The sequence below is a fragment of the Aythya fuligula genome, chromosome 2, assembly GCF_009819795.1.
Source record: "Aythya fuligula isolate bAytFul2 chromosome 2, bAytFul2.pri, whole genome shotgun sequence".
Taxonomy (NCBI): Eukaryota; Metazoa; Chordata; class Aves; order Anseriformes; family Anatidae; genus Aythya; species Aythya fuligula.
Window position 1 is genome coordinate 24,808,863 of NC_045560.1, and position 14,853 is coordinate 24,823,715.

The 14,853-nt window shown below is 40.3% G+C and overlaps 1 pseudogene; it reads right to left on the reverse strand.

The window, feature by feature from the left end:
• Nucleotides 1-420: 420 nt before the first annotated feature.
• Nucleotides 421-13,589, reverse strand: LOC116485322 (annotated as a pseudogene).
• Nucleotides 13,590-14,853: the final 1,264 nt, after the last annotated feature.

Consider the following 14,853-nt stretch of genomic DNA (forward strand, 5'->3'; position numbering starts at 1 on the left):
GCATCCAGTGCCAAGAGGCAAAGGGCAGAAAAGCCTGGGAAAGGCTGCTCAGAGAGGCTGTGGAGCCTCCATCCTTGGAGATACTCAGAACCCAAGTGGACACAGTTCTGGTCATCCTGGCTGACCCTGCTCCATGCAGGGGTTCTGGACCAGAGGGTGCCCAGAGGTGCCTTCCAACCTCCGCTTATTTTATGATTCTATAGACTTTATTGCTGAAAGGACGATAATTTACCTTGATGTTCTCAGCACAAACAGCGTAAACTTGCCAAGCTTAAATGCCATGAAGAAGAGGGCAAAGGCCATATTACTATCAAGAATACAATTACCACATTCACTTGGGATCCTAAAGCTTGCTGTAGTCATACAAGTTGTATAAGTAAAAGGGAATGGACCTAGTCACTTGCTGTGCTATTTATGCATTTATTTTAATAATAATGACAAATAATGATCTTGTTCTGAGTGTTTTGTTAATGAGGATGCAGTGTTTGGAAGTGGTTCAGCATCATTGGTGTGTAGCATTTCTTCAAGTCTCTTAATACCTGCGAAAGCAAAAAACATCTCAGTTCAAGCTTTTCTTTTCTTAAATAAATGATTTTTTTTTGTTCTCTAAAAACACATGGGAAAAAAAAATTCACCATGAGAATGGCTAAATTATAGGAACAGGTTGCTCAGTGTGGCTCATTATTCTCCATCTTTGGACAGTCCCAAAATTTGACTGGAGAAGGCCCCAATAAATCTTACTTGGCATCCAGCCCTGCTTTGACGAGGAAGGTGTAGATGATTTCCCTTTTCCTTGCAATTTCTCTTTCAACCTTAATTTTTCTATTACTCTAAATGCTCCCAATTACCTTCCAGTCATCTCTTTTGCCAAAAACATACAGCATTCATTCAAGATTAAGTATTTTACAGCATAAAGGATGGATAGCTTTTTCATATCCCACATGAGTCACATAAATATTTGTGGTGCTGAAGAATTCCCACTTAATATAAAGGGTAATCTTCAAGAGGAGTGAACCTTTGACAAAGAATTTGACTGCCTGACTCCTGATATAGGAAAAAACAACTTAAAATTAAATTCTGTAAATTTTAAAGGTTTCATATAACCCAACAGAAGTGCTTTGTAACCTATGCTCTGAGCCAACATATTATTTCCCATTTCCTACAAACTATAATAATGACCCTTACAACCTGAGAAGGGAGAAGTAGATTTGAACTCATTGTTTGTAATGTTAATGTCTCCGAGAACTTGCATGCTATCACATGACATATTAGAAGTAAAGCAACTTACATAAGTAAATCTTATCTACAGAATTGGAGAAAACCAATCTAAACCATCCAGGCTCATAACAACAAAAAGCTTTTCCAGGACTAATCAGGAGTTTCTTATCAAGGAGCTTCTGCCATAGTTCGAGTTCAGCTTCAAATGTCTGTGATTTTAAGAACTAAAAGAAGAAAAAATATATTATTAAAGATTGAACAAGTATACAAATTGAAAGGATTTTTCAGGACCTGGTATTAAAGTATGTAACAACATGCACAAGTAATTTTCACATTTCCCACTTCCACATCCCCACCACTTTCTAAGCTTCTCACATACTTTTCTGAAGTCTGCCCACACATAGAGTCCTCCTGAACTTTTGAGCACAGGTACTCCAATATTTGCAAGTCCATCCACAAGGATCTTCTGTGCTTCCTTAAGTCGCTTTTTATTGATGGGAAAAAACACATTATCCATCCAATCTATCAAAACAAGGAAAATATAATCCTATTTTACTTCCATCTGTAATGGAAAAACAAAAACAGAACAGCTCAATGGAAACATTTCTAGGGTGGCTAACCTCTGTCCTTAAGGAATCGACTGAGAACATGCTGAACAGGTCCAGGACAGCTATGGAAGACAGCCAGCTGATTAACAGCTTTCTGAATTTCATGATTTGTGGTGTGCAGTACTCCAACTCTGATACCACACATACCAAAATCCTTTGAGGACAAAAAGAAGATAGAGAGGTATAATTTTTACTTGATGCTTGTGCTTTATCAAACCACCAAGTTTAAAGTCATTGTGATATACAGGAAAAAAGATCTCAAAAGAGTATGTTAGCCCATCATCAGGCCAAATAATTTTTCTATCCTACAATAATAATATTGGATAACACAGTAAGAATCCAAAAACTACTGAGAACAGACAAGCCAATACAGCGAATAACTTTGGAATACATTTGGGCTAAGTTTTGTCAATAGTGCCTATGGCAGTCTGTGTTCTGCAACAGTCAGTGTTCAGAAGTGTTTCCAAAAGCTACGTAAGGATGCAATAGCATATAGTTATTAATATAAACTGTCACTGAGTCCCTAAGTAGGAAGCCGTATGGTTCAGTGTGCAAAGCATGAAATCCTGAATTCTCTTATTGCAAGTTGCTTAGCCTATACTACCAGCTTGGTGGAAAACAATATCTATCAATACAGTTCTTACTGTATTTCTGCATTAACGCTGATGAAAGATGCTTAATATTCATAAATTTAGCATTTAGCTTCTCATTGAGGGGAAGCCCCTTTAAAGACAAGAAAGTTGTTAACCAAACAGAATGAAAGATCAAGCCCAAGAAACGTAGGATGTACGGTAACATTAAGGTTAAAAATACTGACATACTGTGCCGTTTCTAGAAATGACCATTTTAATGTATGGAGTACATTTGCAGGAGTCTGCTCCATCCCCAAATGACAGCAAAACAAACAGCCAGAACACTGCCTAACCACTGAAGTATCAAATGAATCCCTGTCTGTAGTAGATGTCAGATTATATGTAGTACCTCAAATGTTCAAACATATGGACATTTTTGCTCATAAGAAACTCCGAATTATAACAAATTTTAGAACACCAAAGGAGAAAACAAATTAATAAACAAATAAAAGCTTGGGTTTGTATCTATAATACAATTTATGTTCAAACAGGCCAACTGATTTTTGTGTTGAAATATCTTAAATTAAAACACAGAGATAATACTTTGACCTACCTTGCTAAAACCCCACATAAAATGAGTACGTTCTGGATCTGGTAAACTGAATGACAGAAAAGGACGTGTTACAGAAGAACAAGTTATGCAGTTTTTGCAAAATGCTTAAATGTGTAAAATTATCATTCATTTTTAGTAAAATTAGTATATAACTTTTTCACGTGACACAGCTTTTTTCAGAATCCTTGTAACAGAACATTATCTTATGATACTGATCTCCTAAGTGCTCAGGCACTGACTTCTTATAACAGAAAAGGATTTCCACTATGATATAGCAGTCCAGTTACAATTCCCAGAATCCCACTGCATAGTCAATGGTCACACCAATATTAAAACAAAAGCAGTATTTCGATAGGGGATGCAAGGTGGCTCTTCGTGGAGAGGAATTCTTTGCTCAACTTTGCTGCACTTCAGGCTAGGGAAGGGAGACATGAACATTTTAGATCATGTATTTACAACTGAACAAAATACACTTTAGTGGACTACTGAAGAAGATATTTTTTGTCCTTTGTTTAACTTTGTGTAAATAAGCCTGAGGCTGGAAACTCCCTTCTTCAGCCTAAGGAAGCTGAGTGAACTTTCACAAAAACAAACAATAGTTTTTAAAGCTTTATTTATGGTTCAGGATCTTGTGAGGGTGACAATACCCAGTGGCTCCCTGTGCTTGGTTGTATTTGGACAGACTTGGAAATTTCCCCTCAGTGCGAGATTTATGCAGTTATACAAAGAGAACTGCATACTTTTAGGGAAAGAAGTTTTATTGTTCAGATACCAATAGGTTTAAATATTCTTGAAACTTTTATTCTTTTCATAATCTGTCAGAGGAAACTAAGAGCCCAACAGCATACTTGTCAGGAAGGAGGCTCGTTACAGCAAGTGACTTGCACAAATTTAGGCAACTTCAGTGAGAACCTTGTACTCAGACCAGGCAAAAACAACAACAAAAAAGCAGTGGCAAGATGATTAAGGGCTCTGACATTTTTTGATTACTATTACCATACCATGGAGATTAGCTGCAAGCAGATCTGCCATCTGTCAGTCTAGGATGAAGATCCTAGATTAACTAGTCTCATCAAGTCACATCAAGTCACAGAGACTTGGATATGAGTTAGAACTATACTAGTTATACTAGCTAACCAGAAATTTGAACAACAACAAAAAAAAAGGCATAGGTTCTATTCAGGATTAAATATCTTCTAACCCCTGCTAAGAAATCACACTTACCTTTCTAAGCTAAGGACACTGGTGAAGGTGATATCATCATAAACAGATAACATGTATATTTCATCCATGATTACATGCAGTTCATATCTAAATAGAGAAAAACACAGGCACGTTAACACATGTAAAGGAAATTTATTTGCATATGTATATATATATTATATATATATATACATATATGTAGTGGGTTTACGTGGCAAGGTTTTGGTAGCAGGGAGCCATAGGGGTGGTTTCTGTGAGAAAGATCTAGAAGCTGCCCCATGTTTGGGAAGGGCCCCATTGTTTTCCAGATCCGAGCCAATAAGCGATGTTGTTTTGCGCCTCTGTGACAGCAGCCGGGAGAGTCAACTCAGTAACATCGTGGACTCTGTACTTTGGGGGGTGTAGTGGTGGCTCACCGGCTCGAGGCGCTCCCATAACCCTGTCCTCGTGACGTGAAGAGAAATCTGAGGTCATGGGTTTGAGACCCAGCTCCTGAAGCTGCTCCAGCTCCAGCTCCTGAAGCCGCTCCAGCTCCAGCTCCTGCAGCTGCTCCAGTCCCAGTTCCTGCAGTCGCTCCAGTTCCAGCTCCGGCCGCCCGGAGCACCTCTCCCCCTCCTTCTACACTGACCTTGGTGCAAGGCTGTTCTCCCACTCCCTTGACTCTCCCGGCTGCTGTGTGGCGCAGCGTTTTTTCCCTGTCTTAAATATGCTCTCACAGAGGCGCAAAACAACATCGCTTATTGGCTCGGATCTGGAAAACAATGGGGCCCTTCCCAAACATGGGGCAGCTTCTAGATCTTTCTCACAGAAACCACCCCTATGGCTCCCTGCTACCAAAACCTTGCCACGTAAACCCACTACAATATAGATGTAATCTTAACTACTGCCATGTAGTACCATAAGCATGCCTATTTGCTATTATATCCACCATACTAATTTTACAAAGAGAGGTCACAAGGTTTTACGGTCACAAGACATGCTGTGAGCACTTGCTCATTACCAACATTTATCTATACATATTCTGTATTTCTTAGCAGCAGTAACACTCCCTACATCTAAAACAAAATCCAACAGCATGTTCAATCCAAAAGTTCACAGGCATACTGTGGTCCCATCCAACTCTTATTTATAGCTTCAAGTGAACACAACAGTATATTATAAAATCCCTTCGCCCTGAAAAATTTGTTTAGTGAGACTTGAGCCCAAATGCAGATGTTAGATTAAAAAATAAGACTTGCCATGCACTTAAGATAACTCTCTAATACACTTTTGCTGTGAAAGCAGCAGTAAACAGTAAGCCATGTTGTCATAATCAACGCTAACAAGCCATGCGTGTGTTTAGAAATACTGAATAAATTGCAGAACACTTTTAAACACCCAACTAGTGCAGGTGATGCTGATTGCATCCTGAAAGCCACGGGTCATGCTGAGAACAGATACAACAGCATTTCATTCTGAAACTAACTGTTGGACTCCATCCTAAGCAATTTATTCCAGTGTTCCCAGGAAAGCCAAGCAAAAAAGAAAGTTACACAAAAGCCATGCTCAGGACCTAGCACAACACCTCCTCAGAACATGTACAGAGAACAGGAGATCATCAAAAGTGATTTTTCATCACTGCTATATTGCATAATGGAAAATTAAATACCAAACAAATAGCACTGGGGCTCAAACCTGTGTGCAAAGTCTAGACATTCCTTCAGTAATTGTGCTGGGTAAATGTCCCCTAAGGGATTGTGAGGGTTGATCAGGATTAATGCTCTGACCCGGATGCCCTGAAAAAAGAAAAACCAGTAGCTGGGGACACCAGTGACACCAAACCAAAGTATAGGTAAGGTGTAGTAAGTGTGCGAATCCTTTACTGGAAAGTTATTTTATTTCAGTTGGAAAATTATTTAATTATATATTATAATTAACATACAGACTAAGCTTTCAGCTGCAGACCTTGTTTGGTAATTTATCCAATACAACCAATAGTTTATTAGTAGATGAAAATCAGGTCAAATATCATTTGCAACACCCATTGATACCTACAGGCAAGATTATGATGTTGCAGGGATTAACACCGGTTCTACAGATACACTTCCAAAATAATTCACCAAGACTGAGCAAAGTTACTATAGATAAACATTAGGGAAGCTGAACAGAATTGGATTTTAGCATCTAATAACCTGCCAAGTGATTAGCTTTTCAATGTGGCTTGTTTCTTTAAACAAGTAATAGAATCTGCAGAAATCAGAGACTGAGAATTGATTCACTTGGTGTTCTATGTTCAGAGCAGCCAAAGCGGGTCTTGGGCAAGCAGCTACTTTTTAAGTTGTATCTATCAACTGTGTAGAATTTCTGTAATAGAAATTCTCTCTCCAACGAAGTTACATTTTTTATTGAACTATTCTTAGAGATTGTAAATATTCTACTGTGTAAGAGTCCCACTTGACTGAAAATCAGACTACAAGTACAAACAGAAAGAATTGTTTTTAACTCTACTGGTATTTTCAGAAAATCACCTATTTCCTATTTGCTAAAGAATCTTGAATGTGTATTAACACAAGCTGTACACGGCAAATATATATTTTTGTAAACAGTCAAATAGTGTGATGGCTGCAGCGGGAACTTTCAAGACTTTAGATGTATCATCATGGAACAAACTCAAAGGTAAATTAATATTTTTTGTTTCAGCATATTTGATTTTTAGAAAACCTGACACACTGCAAATTCTCAGTCCATCCTAAATTCCTCTGAAGGAGATTATTTGCATTAAGCAGCTTCAGAAGAACTCCAGGAGATAAAATTAAATTAGGCAGAAGCACTGATAGTTGTTTTCCCCTCCGCATGCAATTTGTCTGAACATGAATGGTTACTGTGAACAAGAACTGAACAAGAAATGAGCTTACAGTTTATTGTCTTTGATTCCAGCTACAGGAAGAAATTCATTGGAAACAAAGTAAGATGAAAATACCAAGCACAAACCACTTTTCCACCAGCACTCCTTGCATGGATAGCCTGCTTAGCATATTTGACATCTGACATGTATTAAGCAGAAGATACTGAGTGAGACATCAGTGTTCCTGGGAACAGCTGCTGTGGGATGGCAGATTCTCAACTGCTGTTCCAGTCTAGTTCACCCAGCTGTTTATTACTTTACGTGTATCCAAACAGATGTTTGAGAGAATGTTTGTGAGGACAGTTTCAGCTCTAGTAGGATGACAAACATGTGCAGATCTCAAAAGAGTGAACCTGCTTTGTGATTCAGCACCTCATCCAGACAGCTCATGCCACAGTAGGAGAGCATGGATGCTAGCTCACCGCCTCGGCGAGGATCAAGTGGTAGGTGTCTGCATGCTCAGTCTCACACAGGCTGGCAAAGGCACAGACAGATGACATAGACATACAGATGGTGTCTAAACATAGGCACCATGCTGATGAAGCAGTTAGCTAACTAAAAGAGCTTTGACAGATCTTAAAAAAAAAAAAAAGGGGGGGGGGGCAAAAAAAGGCAAAAAAAAAAAAAGGCAAAAAAAAAAATCTGTGCACACATTCCTGTATATCCAAAATATCCTTTTTTTTTTTTTTTTTTTTTTTTTTTTTTTATATGTGACCTTATTTCTAATTGACCTTTATCAGTGTCCCTGCCTGCACCTGTATGATTTATCTATTGTTAAACATCATTTGCTATCTTGGAATAGGACAAAACAAGTCTGTCTCACTTACTCTTTTTAAACACCACTACAGTCATCACCACATCTTTGATGAAATGTGTTACTATTCATCCTGTGCTTCTTCCGCAGGATCTTTTCAAGGGAGAGCACAAAAGTTAAGTGCATTTATAACTGTCCATGAAGTTTGTGGATTATGAATATCAAGACACTAAGAACAGGACAAATTTTAACTTGAAATAGTGGTGAGTGCTGTTTTGTGGACACTCAAAAAAAAAAAAACCAACCATTTCTGTAAAGAAGAAAAGCAGTTTCAAAGATGGAGAAGAAAGTTAAAAAAAAAAAATAAAATGTACATGAGAAGCAATATGACAAATAATACTCTCATTTATGTAATTCCAGTCAGAATAAAATGACTAAAAATGCTAAGAATTTTGAACTGATGGTATTTCCTGAACTTCGGAAAAATTACATTTTCCAAGGAGCCTTCCTAGTGGCAGAAAATTCCTGTGTCAGCCCCCCTGGCCCGCACCAAGTTTCCTGCAATGCTGTGGCACAGTGTATTCAGTCTTTATGTTAGCTGGAACTCAGAAGAGCCTTCTTCAAAAGAACATTCAACATCTTAACATCTTTCTTTAATGAACTGCTTGGGTCATTACAGTAACGTATTCTCTCTTCTTGGGATCAGAACAATAGCTTCTTTGCAACACTTGGAGTTCCCCTGAGATCTGCTGAGCAGGAGACTTGTCTTGAAAGACATATTAAGATCTGTTCTTCATACAACTGAGCAAGGAGTGTCTCTGCATTTTGCTATTGCGTTTTGCCTAGATTATAAAAATAAATCAAATTCCTGTTGCCTGAGCTGGACAAACCCTAGTCACATGACAGAAAATCTGCACCGATGAAAATGTACCAATGGTTCAATACTGAGAACATATGCTGCTTACAAAATAAGGGAAATGAGAAAATCAGAAATCACCATTATTGTTACCTGCTTTTTAGCTCTCTGTAATGCAGCTTCCAATTTTTCAACTGTTAGCTGGAAAGGGTGACTTTCTTCATCAGTCACCTACAGGAGAAAAAAAATCAGCAGGAACGAAAAAAGAAGACAGTGAAGAAACACTTCCACCTAGTGAAAATATACTTGATACTGGCTTTCATAAAACAAAACTGTTAAACAAACAAAAGTTTTTGATGGCACTGGTTCAAGGAGGAAAACAGCAGCTCAAACAACAGCTCAGAATATGAAATTAAGAGCAGTCTTTTCTGTATAACTATTTTGTTGTTAAACATTGTGCATACCCAAGACGACACCATTAGCAACTTACAGAACCTGCATACTTGAAACTTCATTTCTTTTATTTATTTATTTTTATTATTTTTTTTTCCCTGAATGCATCATTTGCTACCTATAAGCAAGTCTGCCCCTTTGACTTGCTTCATGGGTTACTGAGCTTTCAAAAGGGGAACCAGTGTCACACACCTTCTGCAGTAGATGCATATTTCGGTAAGGGGAAAAGGGGAAAAAAATCCTTTGAACGAATTTACTCTTAGTAGGAATAACAGACTTAGAGCTCACAAATTATAATTCAGCATGTCAACACGTAAGAGTTGTCTTACAGAGAAGAAATGTAATCCTACACATCTGATCACACCAGCCTCCTGTCATGCTGCAGTCTGAAAAAAAAAAAGGCAGACACTCTCTAAAAGTGATAGACTGGGCCTGTTTTTTTCCCTTGTACTCCCTTGCATTTTTTTTTTATTTTTTTTTTTTATTTTTTGGACTGCTCCTTGTGAAATGTCTGTTAAAGTATACAAATAGCCAAAACGTTACCTCACTGAACAAGGGCACGTGAACAGGCCGTAGTTCACCATATAGCCACGTTTTTGAATTTATACCACCATAGTAAGGAGCTGGAATAAGATATCCATCTAAAAATATTTTTAAAAATGAATTTAACATTTCTCATGAGCAATTTTGTTACACTCTAGTAGACTAAAATGACAGTCTAAGAATTTGACATAGCATTTAATCTCAAAGCACTGTGGCCTAAAGCAGGTTTTAAACAAAATGGAAAATCTAGTACTTGCCAGTCAACCCAAATTGTTTCCCAGTCTTCTTCCTTAGTAACTTTAATAACAGATACAAATTTGGTCATGTAAATTGCATAAGTAAAAGGGAATGGACCTAGTCAACCAGCTGTGCTATTTATGCATTTATTTATTTATTTTATTAATAATGACAAATAACGACCTTGCTCTAGGTATTTTGTTAATGTTCTATCAGTTTTTCATCAGGAACTGCTGCAAACCTGAACTACTTCCTGGCTGCCAGAGTGCCATCTTGCACCAAGGAAGCCTACAGCTCTGCTGAGCTTGTTTCCCTCCTCATTTTATATGTTTATGAGTAGCCCCAGGTTGGTGTTCTCCTGAAAATATTGCAAAGGCCCCATGTAAGAAGGTTTCAGGGAGGACAGAGCATGCTGCCTGTATTAATGCAATTTTACCGCTTACGCTGAAGTCATTGAACCACATCACATTGCTCCACAATCTCGTCAAGGGCTCTTGGTGTCCAACAGTAGGGTGCTATAAGGCATGGGAGTAACTCACCCTGGGCACCCTCCTTTTCTGGCAGGTCTTCATGGATGTTCCCTGTTGCCTGCTGTGCCACACACCTACTCAGCTTTCCTCATTCTGGACCACTAAGGTCCGAAATCATTTTCCCTTGCAGGGCTCTGTCCTCCTGTTGTCTGCTTGCTGCCAGCAGGCTGCAGCCTGGGCCTCTGCTCCTGCCTCCCATCTACACCTCTGCTTCCTCCTCACCAGTTACCCAAATTTTCTCAAGGTCCTGGATTCCACCCCAGACCACCTCCCTCCCTGTGTACCTACTCCCTCCAGCTTCATCGTGGCTATTCTCATAACTTCTCTAAGTACACTTTGCATTTTCTTCATACCCATCTCTTCCTGTAACGCTTTTCTCAAAAAACTATAGATTGTATAGAAAGCAAGTGTGTCTGCTGATACCTCAGACATTTGCCCCCTTCTAGAAATAACCAAAGGCATTAATTCAAAGACACCCTGCTAGGGACAAAAAAATGTCACACCTTGCTTCATTCAGGCAGGTATAATAAAAACAGGCTGCCATAAGTCACAATACTCTGAATATTCACTTTTTAAATGCTTTCAAACAAAAATAATCAGGTTTTTACTCACCACCGGGGTCACATAATACAGTTGACAAAGTAGCAAAAACAGCACAACAGCCATTCATAACAGTTATCTGAAAAAAGCGCACCAAGCTTTCCTTAGCAAAAATATCAACTCTTGTTTAGCCTAAATTCAAAATAATACAGTGAAAAAGCCACAATAATACACTTATCATATGAAGCGCTCGATTGTTAGGCATTGACCACTTTTTCAAATGGAAAATTAACACTACCAAGACTTCTGCAAATCTGACATTTCTCTCTCCTGTAGTATCTTGCTGAAATTTGTGTTCAGATTAACTCATCCTTACCAGTTTCAGAAAAATAAGATGCAAAGATAAAGCAGTTGTCTTACATTTTCTGGATTAAGTTCTTTTGCAGCTCTGGCATAGTCAGTTAGAAATTTGGCAATTTCTTCTCTGAAGCTAAAAGACACAATTAAAGTCAACTATGTAATTACATATTTCTCAGAAAAAAAAAAATGCACAGAAGAACTAAGTTTACAAAAAAAAAAAAAAAAGAAAGAAAAAAAAAGAACAAACATGCAATTCATTCTGTTATAAAAGCCTTCAATATTTTGTATTTCCTACAGATCAGATAATATAACTTCCTCAGCTATCCAGCGTGCTACATTTTGTGAGACAGCAGCACACAGGAGCCATCTGCTACCTTGAGTAAAGTGACTGTGACTCAACTACTATTTCTGCACACTGGAAAAACAAGAAAATCCAGAAGCATATTTGAGCCTAAGTGGGATATGTTTTTGAAGAAAGACCAGGGGTTTGGGTACCAGAAGCAGTGGAACCTGAGTAAACAAAAATCTTTAGATCAAGATTTCAGCCCTAGGAAAGACCACGGTGGAGCTCCTGATGATCCTCAGGGAGCTGATACCTCACATCTACTCTTCGCAGCCCATACAGTTCCGGTTTCCCCCTCACTATGCCTAGAACACATCCTTCTAGGAGCAACCCATCACTAGCTCTGGAAGATGTGTCAATACACACTCTCTTGCACTCCAATGGGACACCAGATTGTCGACCTTTGGAGATCTGGGTGTTTTTTAGCACAGTAAGGACAGGGAGGAAGACAGAACAAAAAGCCAAGCAAAGAAAAAGCTTGTGAGTACGCAACTAACATTAACACACCTCTCCTTTGGGCTTACTCAAAGAACGAAACCACACCTTGCTTCACATGAGCCATGACCAGCGCTAAGCACAAGCAGTGTCAAAAATGGGAAAATGAACTTCTCACCTTCTAATACCTTGTGCATCAGAATACTGGAAGAGATCAGGCTGCAGATAATTCATGTCAGGTCTTGTGAGCTAGTTATATGAAAGAGAGACACTGTAGAAGGTGGCGTTCTTGGGAGTTGCTGTTCTGCTGTACCACACTTTTTTTTTTTCCCCCCAGTTGTTCAATAACAATAAGGAAATGGAGAATATAAAAAATAGTGACTTAAAATTATGTTAATTCTTTGAATTTCTCTTTTTTAAGATATTGTAAAACAACATTAGAACCTCATAAAAACAAAGGAAGAAAATAACGAAGGAATTATTTATCATTTTTTTTTCTGTCACATTCTGTCTTGAATGTCACATTGTCACACTAGCTGCAATTCAATGATATACACCCACTTCTGAGGTATACCAAAGCCCAGACAACCCTTTCAGTATTTATGACATCAGCCTTTAATGCACACGGCTTTGATTAGCTTCTCAACAAGCAGTGGCAGTAACCCTAAGTGTTAAGTAAACAGCTGTATTATGAGTAGCGTCCTTCTTGCTCTCAGAGCAGGTATCGCTTCTGAAAACTGGCTCTGTCTCACACTCATTGTGGCATCGGTTTTGGTTTATTCCTAAGTAAAAGCTCCTCTCCAGTTGCCAGCCCTGCCAACTGACCGGCCAGCCAAGCCGGACACTGAGTTTATGCACAATCCTCCACGACCAGCACTGCCGGTGTGCCGCCAGCTGCACCAGTGCGAATGCACCGCCACGTGTAAGCGGGAAGGAGAAGCAAGAGGTGAACTGCACCCTGCAGAAGATGGTCTGGCAGCTGGGGCTTAGTTTTGCTAGCACGTGAGCCAGAACATCTCGCTTTCCAGCGGATAAACTGGAATTAACACATCTGGGGTGACTCTGGCGCCCTGCCCTGCAGGTGACTCCCAGTGCGGGGCTGTCACCCGGACACGGCGGGGAGGAACCGGCAGGCAGCAGCAGCAGCAGCAGCAGCACTTACTCTCTCCTCTATCAGATCAAAGCAAAGCGTGTTCTCGCTGGTGCCCAGGTTCAGCACGCCCTGGAAGAGACGAAGCCGTTGAGGGACGCCGGGGACGAGCCCGCCCGCGGCGAAGCGGCCGCTCCCCGCACCTCAGGGTTGCGCTCCCGGTCGAAGGGGTCGGCGAGGTAGAGGGCGAAGCCTTCGTCCAGCAGCCCCGGGGCGGCCCCGGCGATGCGGGCGCCGCGGCCCGATAGGGCCGGGCTCGGGGCCGCCGGGGAGCCGCCGCCGCCGCTCATCCTCCGGAGAGGGGCTCCGGGGGTCGCCGCAGCCGGGCCGCCGGGGGAAGCGAGGTTCCCTTCAGCCCAGGAGCTGTAGGAGGGAGAGTGCTGCTTTCCCCTGTCCGCTTTTTAAACGAGGGGCTCCGAACTAAAAGGGGGATTTCAGGCGTGTAGGAAATCGGCCAGAGAAAACGGGCTAAGAGTCAGCTGTTGGCACAGAGTCGATCGTAACCAAAAAGCTCCTGCTGTACCCTCGTGGTAGCTCAGCAAGGTCACGTTGTTCTGGCTGGAAGATTTTTCAGTGCTTTAACGAAATGCCTGCATATTGTCAAGGCAATGTATATTAAGAAATAATTCACTGAGTTTCCTGAAACTTGGCAATAATTACAGAAATGAGAATAAGCACTACAGCTTATATGGTTCATCTGAAGGGTCCAAATATCTTCCTAATAGAAAATCCCAATAAACTATAAGGATGGTCCTGATCCTAGGTGTATCCTTGTGCTGGTATTGTATAATGTGACACAGACAGGTGTGGGGGTAGGGTTCAAATATTTTGCTTTTCATTCCAAAAGCTGCCACTCTGAAAGCAAAGGAAATCGGCCAACGGCTGTATGACCTTAATAATCTTCCATGTACCTCGTGTCAGCATCCACTCCTCCAGCAGCTCCACAGTGCTGTACCTTCGCCTAAGTCCAGCAGTTGTCATTGCTGCAGAAGCTTACCAGCTGGTGTTAGGTGAGCAATGAAGAGGAGGTCTTTTTTTTTTTTGTGCACAGCAGTTCCAAAGCCACCTTTTTCCTGAGGTACCATTCTTCACTAAATCATTTCAGCTAATTCAAGCTATTAAAACCAAAAATTTGGGGGCACTAGTGTGAGACAGAGCTCTTAAGGGCTACAAAGTCTGCCCTGGTTATCTAACTGCAGTTGATACCCAGAGCTGCTGTACCACGTTACTGGGAGGCACATACTTGGGAGTCTCACAAAAGCTCCACCAGCTGCTAGAGGATTTGGAGGAGGAATTTTTCACACTTCATTTCCATTAGGGTGACTTGCACTTGTGACCTAAGTACCAGTAATCTGATTTACTATTTCTTTGCCAGCTACTATCCGAGGATGGGAAAGTATTTTATCCTAGACCTCTGTGCTGCATCACCAAGAGAGTACTGCTAACCATCAGCCCATAGATTTTCACTTTGGTATACTTATGACAGATTGTCACTCTTTGGTCTTCTTTAGATATGGGAGAACTGAAGCACTTGTCACACTGTGCCTGTGTTAA